The following is a 16,422-nucleotide window of genomic DNA, read 5'->3' on the forward strand; positions in this document are numbered from 1 at the left end:
GAGAATTCAGCATTTTTCCTGGACTGCGGTTTTGTAGAATGTAGGCTGTTCTGATCGCAGTATGTACTGGGGATATATTACCTGCTGGGGTTTTGTTTGCAATACCTGGTCCTCCTGTTTGTTGGATGCCACCAGGGGGCGACAGAGAGAACAGAACATATTATCCCGAAACAGTCCCAGTCCTTGCTGTGAGAAAACGGCTCACTGTGATTTGTTATGGAAAACATCTTTCAGTTTTCCACGTTTTACCATTGATGCGTTTTTTCCTTTGTACTGTATGTTATACTGAGGACGTCAATGCAAGAAATAAATATAAATTTGAAAAAAAAAAAAAAAAAATTGCTTGTAGTTATACTTTAAATAATAAAGGCTTTGAAGTTGAATTAATAAACCAATAGATATTTCCTCATTGTAAATGTATGCACATTTTTTAAGATAAATGTTCACTTTTAACACCTAGTCATGTGTGAGTGAAATTTATTTAAACTGTGATTCTTACAAAAGATTGGATGATTAAAGTAAACAAAGCATTATCTTACTCTTTAAACTGCAAAAAATATATTTTGCAAAGTTAACAATTTCTCTATTCTAATAAATCAACCCCACTGTGTTTGTGAAGTTAATGTATACATGTGAGTGAAATATTTTGCCAAGACACAGCTTGAAAAGCAATGGAAAAATTCCTACCTGCACCTTGTATTTTTCACCTGCATAATGATGTCCATTGATACAACGTAGTTAAAGACTAAACCCTCATTCACATTGGAGCATCCTATTGCCAGCAATGGCAGTGGTCAAATTCATGCAAAACCGATTTTGCGGTGTTGCATCAATTTGAAAAAGTAGTACATGCACTACTTTTGGTGATTTTGGGTGTGACGTCAATAGACATCTGTGCATGAAGACGTACATATGTCTTCAATGTTACATTGATATGAAATTGTGTGATTTTAGGTGAAATCACATTATTTCAAAGCTGCACTCAATGTAAATAGGGGTTTAGTTCCCCTTTAGTAACTTGTTACATGTTACACCTGTATGTTAGGTATAACATATAACATGTCAACTACAACCAGTCCCCACACTCCCCCATTGCCCCTTATATGACAGAGGATGGGGTTCTTCTCCCCCATTGATCCCACACAACTACAACATTCATAGGAATCTGTGAGCTAATGAACTACAACTCTCGCTGACCACCGCCGCAGGCAAGTTCTCAATGAACTGCGAGTGCATTGGTCTCATAGTTCATGGACACTTCTTACAGCTTTCAAACAGAAAGATTGTACAGAGGTTTGGGCAGAAAACTGTAGGCAGTGTCTACAGGAGTCTGACATTGCACCAGCATTTAGCTGATCATGGATGCAAAGCTCTGCAGGCTACTGAGGGAAAAAAAGAATAAATACAAATTTTTTTACTTGCAAAAACATGTGCACTTTTTTTAACCACTTGCCGACTGCCAGCAGTACATATACTGTGGCAGGTCAGCTCTGTCCCGCAAAATGACGTAACTGTATGAGGCCTCACGGGACCCATTCACCACAGGGGGAGCCAATCAGCGGGGTCCGGCGACTGCGATTGACACTGGGCACCCGCGATCGCTCCCCATGGAGACAGAATGGCGGTTGTAAACACGGAAGACTGCTGTTCTGTCAGTAATAAACAAAGGGATCCTGTGTTCCTCTTATTTAGGAACACAGGTCTCTGTGCTCATTCAGTAAATACATCCCCCATAGTTAGAAAGCACCCCCTAGGGACACATTTAATCCTTTGATAGCCCCTGGTGTTAACCCCTTCCCTGCCAGTGTCATTAGTACAGTAACAGTGCATATTTTTTAGCACTGATTACTGTAGTAATGTCACTGGTCTCCCCAAAAGTGTCAAAAATGTCAGTTAGGTGTCCGATCTGTCCGCCGAAATGTAGCAGTCCCGCTAAAAATCGCTGAACGCCGCCATTAATAGTAAGAAAAAATAAATAAATAAAAATTACATAAATCTTTCCCCTAGTTTGTAGACGTAATATCTTTTGCACAAACCAATCAATATATACTTGGGATTTTTTTTTTTTTACCAAAAATATGTAGCAAAATACAAATTGGTCTAAAATGATGAACAAATTTGATTTTTAATTTTTTTTTACTGAATATGTTATATAGCAGAAAGTAAAAAATATTTTATCTTTTTTTCAGAATTGTCGCTCTTTTTGGTTTATAGCGCAAAAAATAAAAATCGCAGAGGTGATCAAATACCACCAAAAGAAATTTTATTAGGGTAGAGCATTGCATGATCGCACAATTGTCAGTTAAAATAATGCAGTGCCGAATCGCAAAAAATGGCCTGGTCATTAAGGTGGAAAATCTCCAGTCCAAAAGTAGTTAAGGTGTACTCCATGGTTTCATTTGTTTCCCTATAAACACAGCCTATAGCAGTGTAAATCCTCACATTACAGTGTCAGCAGTTTCTGTTTGTGTTGGAATATGAGGCATACCGCATGGCACTGAACAGGTTAATGCATGGTCTTTATCTGTAGTCTGAAAACTGACACTTCCTGTGAGAAAACTATATATCCCACAATCCCTGGGTCTCAGTTTTGTGCTGGCACAGGTGAGAGCTAAACGGTAATTCAATCTAAAACAGAGACAAACAGACAGTACAAACTCAGAAAGCTCATCATGCAGCTTGAAGAGTTTTCTTTTAATACATTAGCACATTTGTGATCTGACACAGAGCGGATGGCAAGGCATGCATTGGATGCTGTGTAACCCTGAACAGGAAGTTGTCTTATCTCTTTGGTGCATAGGGACAAGTTAGCTGAAGCAATATATGAACATAGGTTAATCAATCAATCACGACACTGCAAACAAACAAACAAACAGAACAGGGAATAAAACATTTGACCTTCAAGCAGATATAACAGACAAATGAATTCATCATTGTACTCATGAACACATTAAATGTATAACTTATAAATGCAAGATACATAAGTAACTGCATCTGACTTTGTATCAACCTCTTTAAGTCTATATACAGCACAACATAGCTGGAAGAGGAAGAGGCGGCAAAAAAGGCAAACTGAGACAAATGTATCAACCTAAAAAAAAGTCATATGGTCAATGAAATAAGTGTTAAACACTACATGCATTATTTATTGGTTTACGGATCAAGCATCAGCTCAACGGAACACTCCTATGATCAAAAATTACCAGAAACAATTCAGTTCCATTTCCATAATACTTCTTACGATTTGACAGGTGCCTGTGCAGTGAAAATATGAAAAATGAAATGAGCCATTGATTTATCTGACTTGTGTTTTAATGAACCTGTAAGCGTGGTGCACAGCGTGGTGTTCTCATGATTTGAAGATTTCACTCTCAGGATTATACATTATACATAACCAGCATACTTACCTATTCTTGATTGGCATGAATAGCCTACATAGACAAGAGTTAGGAATTTCCAAAACTATTGTGGTAATCATTTAAAAGTTTGATATAAAATGTGATATTATTCTGTATTTACTGTGGTTACTGTAACACTGCAACAAAATCATTTCCTAAATGTATTTATTTGTACCACAGTAACCAGGAAATTTACTTCAGTACAGCCTTGGCTCAGGGGTTTGACTTCCTTGACAGTTTGTCAGGAGGTCAAGGAGAAGGATTACAGCTCTCCTACGGCAGTGCCACTGGCCCCGAAAATGGCTCTCATTATTCCTCCATTTGGCCATGATAAGCCATCCTCAGCTGGTTTTTTGAGAGTGTATTCGTTTTTAACTAACAATTCTTAAAAGTTATATTTTTTTCTTTTCCAATAATAAAAGTTATGTTTTATTATCCAAAATCTTTGTGCTCTCTTATTTTTTCTTTTTTGCTCTGTTTTTCAACTTATCATGCACCCCCTGTGCTGTTGTCAGGAGAGCTGCAGGATCCTTACCTTTTGAACCCAAGAAAAACTGTAATAATTCCTTATTGGATTGTGCCCAAGTTTAGCTGCACAACATAGAAGGGATATGTTGTACTTTTTTTTTCCACATTTCTAATTTTTGTTTTTTTTACAATGGCTTGTAAATTTTGTGTTGCTCAAGGGAGCAGTGTTCAATGGGAAAATAAATAATGTCAGCAATAGAAGTAGCAGTGGTAATCAAATTAATTTAATATTTGCATCATAGTCAAAATAGTAGTGACACGTGTAAAACTAATACTAGTAGTAGCAGTATTTACAGTATTATTCAAAGTTACAGCATTCACAGTCCTTATAATCATCAATGTAAAATACAGGCCTATACATTTTCAAGTAAGGAAAACATGTGTGATTTATTTTAATTCAATTATATTGGTGTTCTTGTTAGCAATACGTTCTCAAATGTGGTTAATAATTTTTATTGTAGACTTTGTAGACAGAATCATCATTAGACGGATATTGTTTGTAACACATAAAAGAACACTTTAAGATTTTTGTTTAAAAAACTGAAGGTCACCTCCCAATTTTATATAATTGTCATAAGCACAATCTAATATGAATCCAATTAAATAAAAGAGATGAGATTGCTTTGCTATGCCTTAAAACAGATTTTAATTTGAAAGAGTTGGCTGTTTTTATCAAATTTAAAAACAGGATTATTTAATTATATTTTTAAGACTCCAAAAGTGCAGTATAAAGTGATATATGAACTTGTAAGTGTATCCAACTTTGAAAAACAAATCTAATAAAATGATTAAATCTAATTTTACCTTCTAATTCCAGTGATTATATTTTATGTAGCTGGAGGCGAATTATAGGAGTGAATTTAAAATAGCTTCAGTTAAATCTTCAAAGTCCTCACCAACTTTTTTTCTTCAAGTTCAACATATTGAGATACTCTTCAATGTAACACACAATCTGTGACCAATACCCAGTTAGTAGCCACAGTTTAGTAGGTGTAAAAATAATAAACAAACTCCGAAAGGCTGTCAATTATTAAAACAAAGAAAAACAATTGTGGTGGATGTTTTTAGCTCTAAATAATTGTATTTTCCCTTCCACCATGGGCTATAAAAATGTTGTGGGTCTTAGGCAAAGTGCCTCCATGGGATTCATGGGATGATTAGCTCTGAGAGTGATGCTAGTGGTGGAATTGTCAAGTGTTCTTCTGAGTGCAGTGATGTCATGTGTTGTTACATCAGAGGAGGAGGTTCCTCAATCCCACTCAAAAGGTACAGGATTTTTTCCCTGCTGAATAACTGTAACAAATGGTTAGCTAAAACAGATGTAAAATTGAGAAACCAAAAAACAACAGCAACCAATTTTTTTGCCTCATGTGCTCTTTTTTAAGAAAGTCCTAGGCGCTTTTTACCTGCAGGTGGAGGCATAATTACTTTCAATCACATTGATCCTGATTTACTAAAGGAATTAAGCATTTTAACTTTTAAAACTAAACTTTTATTTTACAGGAACATTTTTCATTGCTTAATTGATGTTGGGAAGCTGTGCTGAAATCAATCTTCCAAATTTTTTTAAACAAAAACATTAAACATTATTAAAAAATGTTTATGTATGTGATTGGATATTTATATAACTTTTCAACACATTTACTAAGCTAAGTATACATTTTCTCACCAAATATAATTTAATTTGTAAAGTGAATATGCTCAATTCCTTTAGTCAATCAGGCTCATTAAAAGGGAAACTCCACTCTCATAAGGGAAAAAAATAGCAAATAAAGAAAAAATAAAATAGCATATAAATTACGACACAAGTCATATTGTAATTGCATGTTATTAAAAATGACCTTACAGTTTCAATCTGCAGCCGCTGTAATTTTCTGAAAATGCAATGCAATATGGCCACCTGGAGTTGTTCTGTACACAGAATGTGTACTTAACACACCCCAGAAACATGATTTCCTGCTTGTGTGACTGGCTCACCAATTTTCCCAGAAGTCTACACTAAGATAAGATACACTAAGATAAAAGTCAGATTTAAGGCACCCTGCAACAAAAATGTCATTTTTGGTGAGATACTCCCATTAGGAACACATCTAAAGGGATGCAGGTCCAGCAGATTTCCGCATTCGTGCTCGGCAGGTGCACAGCTGATTGATAAGTATGAAACCAATCCCATTAGACCCACTCAGAACAAAGTAACAAGCAGGGATTTCTTCAGAATAACAAACGTTAGGAATCTGCAACAAAGGTTGTTATAATCCTTGCTATGTACATAGATCACCCAGAGGGGAATGTTTTTTTTTCTGAACAAAAGTGGAGTTACGCTTTAAACTAAAGTAAAAGAACATCTACAAATATACTTTACTTTTTTTTTTTTTTACAAAAACCATAATGTTTTGTGTTTCTAGTGTCACACATGTACATTGTATTACGTGATCATTTGTAAAATATCTTGCACACATATGTCTAGTGAGATCACAGGTCCTTCCTTCTGGACTGAGCAGTACTCACATGTAATTGGACCTTGGAATGATAAATCTTAGTGGGACAACGCAAGGCATGAATATCATAGCAAAAGTTGTCTTTTTTCACAGGTATGAGGCAGTTTATACCTTTTTAAATATATACCTTTTTAATCTTTAAAAGTTAAACATCTTAAAAAAAAACAAAAAACAAAACCATAGCAATTTCCCCCTAACCAAAATACCCTTTAAAATGTATGTAAACCGGGGGGCGTGGCTGCCAGCGCGGAAGATGGCCGCATACAAGGCTAGCTCCGCACGGCCACCCGGGACAATCACCGACACAAGGGCTTCCACATCCTCCAGAAACGCCGGACCAGCTCCGTGATCCACCCGAGCACAGCAGCGATGACCCGAAGGAAGAAGGATGCCGGTCAGTCGAGTAAACTGACGGGATTCTTCATCTCGCAGGCGCCCGGACTCCGCCAAAATGGTGGCGGGGATCCGAGAGGCGGGCAGCGCGGGAAGCAAGGACCGGCTCCGAAGAACAAACTGCCGCATCTCCCGTCCACTCCGCCGCAGCGCCGCGTCGTTGGCAACCCGGACAGCGGGCAATCTTCGGGCTCACCATCCCCACCTTCTCCGTCCTCCAGGAGTCCAGCAAAGACCAAGCAACGCAGGGACTCTCCTCCTCCCCTAGCAATGGAACCAGGTATGGACATTACTTATCCCTCACTTGCAGCTGCAGCCTCTAATCCTCTGCCTGTGGATCCATTCTCTACATGCTCCTCTGGAGGGAACCCGATCTCAGAAGCTTCTATGAAAAACATGCTCTTTTCCCTAAGAGCTTCTATGCAGGCTGACATGCAGCTACAGACCAAGCAAATCACCTCTGAGATCTCCTCCCTGGGCTCCAGGATAGACCAAGTGGAACACTCTATCTCCACACATGCTGACTCCAATAACCTGATTATCGATCGAACGAACACCCAAACCGATGAAATCGCTTGGCTAAAAAATAAGGTTGCTGACCTAGAGGACCGATCCCGTCGCAACAACATTAAGGTGCGGGGTGTTCCAGAATCGGTCTCTCCCACACAGCTGCTGCAACATGTTACTACCTTGTTTAAACTACTGGTCCCTTCTCTGCCGGAATCAGAGCTCCTGATCGACAGAATTCACCGACTACCCAAGCCCTCCTTTTTGGCAGGGGAAGTCCCTAGGGACATACTGATGAGGGTTCACTTTTTCCACGCAAAGGACCGCATAATGCTAGCAGCTAGACAACTTAACCAGCTACCGGAACCTTATGGCGGGGTGCAATTACTACCGGACTTGTCCAAGCACACATTACAAGCCAGACGCAATCTGGCCACAGTTACCAAAGCCTTGCGTAACCACCAGGTGCAACACAAATGGCGTTACCCTGCGACCCTTCTGGTCACACATGAAGGTTCTACTGTACCTATCAGGTCACTGGAGGAAGGCCTCTCTGTACTTCGTAGATGGCATATACTGCCAGCAGGTCAGATTCCATCTCCTCTGTCTATGCCTCTACGCCCCATGGACAGTGAGTGGCAGGTGGCGTCCCGCAAGAGGCCCTCCAGGTCGAATTCTGCACACTCTAGCCCTATTTGCGACTGAAGTCACACAATTTTGTCCTAGGCCACTGATAGTCAATCTATCTGGGCCCTCACCGCTTTTTTTGCGGACAGTTCCGCTCTCGGACTGCCGAGACAGTCCTTTTTTTAGGCTTTTTGTCCCCTTCACCCTTGTCCCCTTTTCCCTCCTTCACGACATGTTTGGACAATAAGGATGGCACACTACTCATGAACATATGTTATGATCACTGCTCAGGATTCTCAGCGGAACGGACTTTTGTGTATTATCATGACCATTAAGTTGATCTCCATTAATGCTAATGGATTGAACCACCCCGCGAAGAGGCGTTCCCTGTGGAAGGAAGCGATATCCCGTACAGTAGACATATTGGCTGTGCAGGAGACGCATTTTCAGGAAGGAAACAGGCCTCAATGCACCCACAGGAACTTTCCCCAAATCCTACTTGCCTCTTGCGCGGAAAAGAAGAGGGGTGTCATGCTGGCATTCAGGGACTCTTTGGCGATCACCTTCCACAAAACTGTTCTGGACCCGGAGGGCAGGTTCATAATTGTAACGTGCGATGTCAACGGACTGCCGATGACCCTCTGTGTACTATATGCACCGAATACACACCAACTCCTCTTCTTGAAGAGAACTCTTAAGCAAGTATACAACATTAAGTATGGTCATGTGTTGCTCTGTGGAGACTTCAACGCTGTTGTCGACCCCGGGTTGGATTCCTCGGCATCCCCCGGGACCGACAACGGTCACTGGGGGCCTTTCTCCGTTGTGAAAAGTTATTTGACGTGTGGCGGTGTCAACATGCCGCGGAGAGGGATTATTCATTCTTCTCTCCGAGACATCAGTCATACTCCAGGCTAGACATGTTTATTGTGGATATGTACCTTCTGAACAAAGCGACTTCCTCTACGGTTGCAGACATCACCTGGTCTGACCACGCAGTGGTGGAGCTAACCATAGAGGAATCCGCTAGATCCTACCAGACACATGTATGGCATTGTGACTCACGTATGTTACAGAATGATGAGTGCCGCACTAGACTGACTAAGGAAATACAGGAGTTTCTTAAAATTAACGAACCGTCTGTCTCCGACCCGTGGGTGCTGTGGGGTGCACTTAAGGCCTTCATCAGAGGGGTGTGCATCCAGCAGCAGTCGCGGCTTCGGAGACAGCGGCGAGACAAGGTTGCATCACTTCACTGACAGACGATATACATAGACTGGAAGCTACTAACAAAACCCGCCCCAATGACGCTGACTCACTTGCCCTGATCAAACTACGGCAAGAACTACGGCTCCTACTTATAGAAAAATCCGACAAGCACCTCCAATATCTCAAACAACAACACTACTTTCAGGCTAACAAAGCAGGGAAGTTTTTAGCCAACCAAGTTAAAAAAAAGCAGGCCAAATCCAGGATTTCCCACTTATTTCACCCTCTGACTAAAACCAAAATCACGCACCCACAAGATATTGCAGACGAATTCGCTAATTTCTATAGTGCTCTATACAACCTCCAAAATGACTCGACCGAACACCAACCTACCACGGCAGACATTGATAGATTTCTCAACGCCGTCTCCCTACCTTCACTCACTGAAGCCCAACTACACTCACTGAACTCCCCGATATCGTTGGACGAAGTCCAATCTAATATCTCTACCCTACCTAAAGGCAAATCGCCCAGCCCGGATGGATTCTCTAACGAATTCTATCAAATCACGTCACCCTTCACGAGTCCCACCCTAATGGCGGTGTTCAATAAGGCTATGGAAGTATCTGCGCTTCCGCCGGACATACTGGGGGCCCATATTGTTACTTTACCCAAGCCAGGCAAGGACCCCACCACCCCTGCAAATTTTCGCCCCATATCATTATTGAACTCCGATGCCAAAATTTATGCGCGTATTCTGGCCAAACGTCTACAAGGTATACTACCCTACCTTATACATAGGGACCAAATGGGGTTCACATCAGGCAGGCAAACCTCGGACGCCACTAGGAGGATACTAGGGATCATGCATCTCGCCCACAAGTCTAAGACCCCATCAGTGCTAATCACTTTGGATGCCGAAAAGGCATTTGATAGGGTCCACTGGGGGTACATGCGAGCCACGCTACTAAAATTCGGATTTCAGGGCCCTATACTATCTGCAATTACGGCGTTATACTCGTCCCCATCAGTGCAGGTGTATACATCGGGTACGCTATCCAAATGATTCCACAGAACAAATGGCACCAGACAGGGATGCCCCCTCTTGCCATCAATTTTTAACCTGATCCTGGCAGAAACCATTCGTTCCAATGCTAAATAGTGATGTCGCGAACCTAAAATTCGCGGTTCGCGAACGGCGAACGCGAACATCGGCAAATGTTCGCGAACCGGCGAACCGGGCGAACCGCCATAGACTTCAATAGGCAGGCGAATTTTAAAACACACAGGGACTCTTTCTGGCCACAATAGTGATGGAAAAGTTGTTTCAAGGGGACTAACACCTGGACTGTGGCATGCCGGAGAGGGATCACGCAAAAAAAAAGTTCTTAAAAATTATAATTTTTTGATAGAGAGCCAATTATTGGAAAAATTAAAAAAAAAATAAAAATAAAAAATTTCTTTGGATTTAGCATCTGGGGGGTCTAAAAAGTGTACCTGTGAAGTTTCAGCTCTGTAGCATGTCCAGAACCCCTAAAAAACAGCATTTTTCTTATATTTTCAGGAATATGGCTTCTCTGCGGCTGGCTTTTACTCTTGCAGGCATTTAGCGGGCATATTTTTAGGCAGGCATGTCATTTTTTGTATTTAGTGTCTGGGGGGGTCTAAAAAGTGTACCTGTCAATTTTCAGCTCTGTAGCATGTCCAGAACCCCTAAAAAACAGCATTTTTCTTATATTTTCAGGAATATGGCTTCTCTGCGGCTGGCTTTTTCTCTTGCAGGCATTTAGCGGGCATTTTTTTAGGCAGGCATGTCATTTTTTGTATTTAGTGTCTGGGGGGTCACAAAAGTGTACCTGTCAAGTTTCAGCTCTGTAGCATGTCCAGAACCCCTAAAAAACAGCATTTTTCTTATATTTTCAGGAATATGGCTTCTCTGCGGCTGGCTTTTTCTCTTGCAGGCATTTAGCGGGCATTTTTTTAGGCAGGCATGTCATTTTTTGTATTTAGTGTCTGGGGGGTCTAAAAAGTGTACCTGTCAAGTTTCAGCTCTGTAGCATGTCCAGAACCCCTAAAAAACAGCATTTTTCTTATATTTTCAGGAATACGGCTTCTCTGCGGCTGGCTTTTTCTCTTGCAGGCATTTATCGGGCATTTTTTTAGGCAGGCATGTCATTTTTTGTATTTAGTGTCTGGGGGGTCTAAAAAGTGTACCTGTCAAGTTTCAGCTCTGTAGCATGTCCAGAACCCCTAAAAAATAGCATTTTTCTTATATTTTCAGGAATACGGCTTCTCTGCGGCTGTCTTTTTCTCTTGCAGGCATTTATCGGGCATTTTTTTAGGCAGGCATGTCATTTTTTGTATTTAGTGTCTGGGGGGTCACAAAAGTGTACCTGTCAAGTTTCAGCTCTGTAGCATGTCCAGAACCCCTAAAAAACAGCATTTTTCTTATATTTTCAGGAATATGGCTTCTCTGCGGCTGGCTTTTTCTCTTGCAGGCATTTAGCGGGCATTTTTTTAGGCAGGCATGTAATTTTTTGTATTTAGTGTCTGGGGGGTCACAAAAGTGTACCTGTCAAGTTTTAGCTCTGTAGCATGTCCAGAACCCCTAAAAAACAGCATTTCTCTTATATTTTCAGGAATACGGCTTCTCTGCGGCTGTCTTTTTCTCTTGCAGGCATTTATCGGGCATTTTTTTAGGCAGGCATGTAATTTTTTGTATTTAGTGTCTGGGGGGTCACAAAAGTGTACCTGTCAAGTTTTAGCTCTGTAGCATGTCCAGAACCCCTAAAAAACAGCATTTCTCTTATATTTTCAGGAATACGGCTTCTCTGCGGCTGTCTTTTTCTCTTGCAGGCATTTATCGGGCATTTTTTTAGGCAGGCATGTAATTTTTTGTATTTAGTGTCTGGGGGGTCACAAAAGTGTACCTGTCAAGTTTCAGCTCTGTAGCATGTCCAGAACCCCTAAAAAACAGCATTTTTCTTATATTTTCAGGAATACGGCTTCTCTGCGGCTGGCTTTTTCTCTTGCAGGCATTTATCGGGCATTTTTTTAGGCAGGCATGTCATTTTTTGTATTTAGTGTCTGGGGGGTCACAAAAGTGTACCTGTCAAGTTTCAGCTCTGTAGCATGTCCAGAACCCCTAAAAAAACAGCATTTTTCTTATATTTTCAGGAATACGGCTTCTCTGCGGCTGTCTTTTTCTCTTGCAGGCATTTATCGGGCATTTTTTTAGGCAGGCATGTCATTTTTTGTATTTAGTGTCTGGGGGGTCTAAAAAGTGTACCTGTCAAGTTTCAGCTCTGTAGCATGTCCAGAACCCCTAAAAAACAGCATTATTCTTATATTTTCAGGAATACGGCTTCTCTGCGGCTGTCTTTTTCTCTTGCAGGCATTTATCGGGCATTTTTTTTTAGGCAGGCATGTCATTTTTTGTATTTAGTGTCTGGGGGGTCTAAAAAGTGTACCTGTCAAGTTTCAGCTCTGTAGCATGTCCAGAACCCCTAAAAAACAGCATTTTTCTTATATTTTCAGGAATACGGCTTCTCTGCGGCTGTCTTTTTCTCTTGCAGGCATTTATCGGGCATTTTTTTAGGCAGGCATGTCATTTTTTGTATTTAGTGTCTGGGGGGTCTAAAAAGTGTACCTGTCAAGTTTCAGCTCTGTAGCATGTCCAGAACCCCTAAAAAACAGCATTTTTCTTATATTTTCAGGAATACGGCTTCTCTGCGGCTGTCTTTTTCTCTTGCAGGCATATATATCAGTGGTGGGTGGGCAGTGGCACAGTACACTCTCTGTGGACCTGGCAGCAGTCACTGGCACCCAGGCAACTGCAATTTAAAAAATATATATATATTTTTTTTACTTTGCAAGCTGCTGTGCCACTTTATATATCAGTGGTGGGTGGGCAGTGGCACAGTACACTCTCTGTGGACCTGACAGCAGTCACTGGCACCCAGGCAACTGCAATTTAAAAAATATATATATATTTTTTTACTTTGCAAGCTGCTGTGCCACTTTATATATCAGTGGTGGGTGGGCAGTGGCACAGTACACTCTCTGTGGACCTGACAGCAGTCACTGGCACCCAGGCAACTGCAATTTAAAAAAATATATATTTTTTTTTACTTTGCAAGCTGCTGTGCCACCTTATATATCAGTGGTGGGTGGGCAGTGGCACAGTACACTCTCTGTGGACCTGACAGCAGTCACTGGCACCCAGGCAACTGCAATTTTAAAAAAATATATTTTATTTTACTTTGCAAGCTGCTGTGCCACCTTATATATCAGTGGTGGGTGGGCAGTGGCACAGTACACTCTCTGTGGACCTGACAGCAGTCACTGGCACCCAGGCAACTGCAATTTAAAAAAATATATATATTTTTTTTTACTTTGCAAGCTGCTGTGCCACCTTATATATCAGTGGTGGGTGGGCACACAGTGGCACTGCAGTGGGCACAGTACACTCTGTGGACCTGACAGTCACTGGCAGCCCAGGCAACTGCAATAATAAAAAATATTTTTTTTTTCAATTTATTGCAACAAGATGCTGTGCCACCGTATATATATCAGTGGTGGGCAGTGCACTGCAGTGGGTACAGTGCACTCTGTGGACCTGACACAGCACTCACTGCAATTATGACAGAGGAAAAAAAAATATTTTTTAAAATGCAAGGTACTGTGCCTGTGCCACCCGAAATGAGTGTGGTGTGCACACAGTACAGTCTGTGGTAGGTCTGTGGCCTCTCACACACAGCGGGCAGGCAACTGCAGTGTACAATAGATATATATATATATATATATATATATAAAGAAAAAAATCTATTACCTTACCAGCCCTTAAAAGGGCTTTTGGGGACACTATATATATATATATATATATATGTATATATATATAAATAAAAAAATCCTCAATTACCAGCCCTTAAAAGGGCTTTTGGGGACACTAGATAGATATAGATATATATATATATATGAAGAAACAACTCAATTACCAGCCCTTAAAAGGGCTTTTGGGGACGCTAGGTATATATATTGTAAGGGATTAGCTCGGTGGCGGGTGTGGATGACCCCTTGGGGGTGCGTTTTCCCAGAGAGGTAGCCGACAAGTGCTTGCAAACAAACAGTGTGGTTTATTAAATGGTGTTTTCTTCACCAGGCTGTATGCAGCAAAACATCCAAAATAAAATAAAACAGAAAATAAATCCTTGCCTCTGTGGGCGGCTACCTTCTCACAACTGGAACCTGCCTAAGTGTCTGTCTCCAACCTACCGTCGGGCAGACTTCCTTGTCCTACAGCGGACACTCAATAGTCCTTTTATAATAGCTTCACAGGGCAACACAGTCCTTTTGTTTCATTCACATCAACAGTTCGTCTTCTCACCTTTGAGACGTATTCACCCTTGGTTACCGTCCCGGGCACACATCACTCCGGGGGGTCTTCTCCCAGGCCCACACATCCTGTCGGGAGGCACACGCTGACTGTCCTCCTGCTCCCAGCCCACATGGCTTCAGGACACAGCTTCTGGAGGCAGCAAACAATAGGACTTTCTCTGAACAAATTATAGAGCCTTAACTCCCTCATTCTGAACAGGTGAAGGCCTTTCAACTTCCTGCTGGCTAGCTCTGTAGCCAACACCCTAAATTAATTAATGGACTTTCTAAATCAGGTGGAAATGTATCTCCTTCCTGTGACTACATTCCCAGATTTAGCTGACTTCCTGTCACATACCCCCCCCTCTTGTTTCAACCCTAGGGTTGGGACACATATTTCCAGGCACGCATGTGTCAGGCACTGCTGACTCACTGATAAGCCTCCTATTATCCTCAAGCTTCCGGATGAAACTGTTTTGTCATCTTCATTGACGGATTTCTCATAAATGCCACACAGTTTGTCTCTCATCTCATATACACATTCTTCAACTGCATTTTTGGCATCATTTTGCTCCTTCTCGTTTCTGTCATCTTCATTGACAGCTTTCTCATAAATGTCAGACAGCTTGTCCCTCATAACCGTCTGTCCAATCCACCATGGAGGACCGTGATCCATAGGCAACTCAATTGGGCTAGTCTTAATGTCTTCAACATTCTTAAGACGCCTCTCTCTGCAATCCATAAATGTTTTCCACAAAACTTTGAGAACCTTTGCTTCACTAAGCTTTGTTCCAAGTAGGGACTCTTGACATCCCTCTGTGACTTGAGTTGCCTCTCCATACATCTGTACACAATCATTGACTTTTTGTTGTAAAAGGGAATGATCTTCCTTCTTGAGCTTTGCTTGCTCTAAGATGCTGTGCAGAGGATTTTCCAATTGAGACAACAGGCTGTCACACATTTCTTCAAAGTGACCCCTGTTCCTTTTCCCAGAGATATCAATATCATTCACCAAACATTTCATATTCATAGGCAGAACTGAAGCATTTGCACTCATCAACTTCTTAAACTTTTCGCCCTCCTGAGCGAGTCGCAGTAAAGGCCTACTATTTGATTTGATATTCAGTTTATATTTCTTGCCAAACTCTTCACAGAAGAAGCCAACCAGAACATCATCAACTTTCCTTCCACCAACATAGGGGTCAAAGGCAACAACACAGTTGAACCCAGCGATCTGGGTGGTATCCATTATAGCCCTCCTCTCTGCATCAGTGAAGAAGCATGGAACTGCAACACATTCTTTTACAGGTTTCTTCAATGCACTTTCTGCTGAACTATTTGACCGCTCAAGGTCACCTAGTTCTTTTTCTCTATCTGAATTCCACATGGAATGCATCTCAAGATCACGATCAAACTTCTGCCACCCGTCTTTCACCAGTTCCATTTTGGAAACACTCCCTGAAAGGCACTTATTCATTTGCTTCACGTTTTCACCAACAGCCTTAGTTTTCTCCACTAGGTTTTCAGCCTGAACTGAGAAATCACCACATTTCTTACTCAGCTCCTTTGCTTGCTGAAGTTCTAATGATACATTTTCCAATGCTTGAAGTTTTTGAAGGAACGGTTTATTCCAAAGGGGTGATTCAAGCCACATGTCGTCACATTTCTGAGGCTCACTCAGGACAGACCCCAAAACACTGATCCTTTTAAAAACTGCATCAGGCACACTATCCCCTCTTTGGGACAGATCCTCTGTTGCCTGGAATTCCTCTTCCAGTTCCTGCAACGGAATCTTCATCTCTTCTACTTGCTGTTCTAAGGCTCGCTTAGACTTTTCTAGCTCCTGAACGCTTTTCACAACATCATCCTTGGAGCTGACCAATTCT

The sequence above is a fragment of the Pelophylax lessonae genome (genome assembly GCF_965119305.1).
Source record: "Pelophylax lessonae genome assembly, chromosome: 1".
Lineage (NCBI taxonomy): Eukaryota > Metazoa > Chordata > Amphibia > Anura > Ranidae > Pelophylax > Pelophylax lessonae.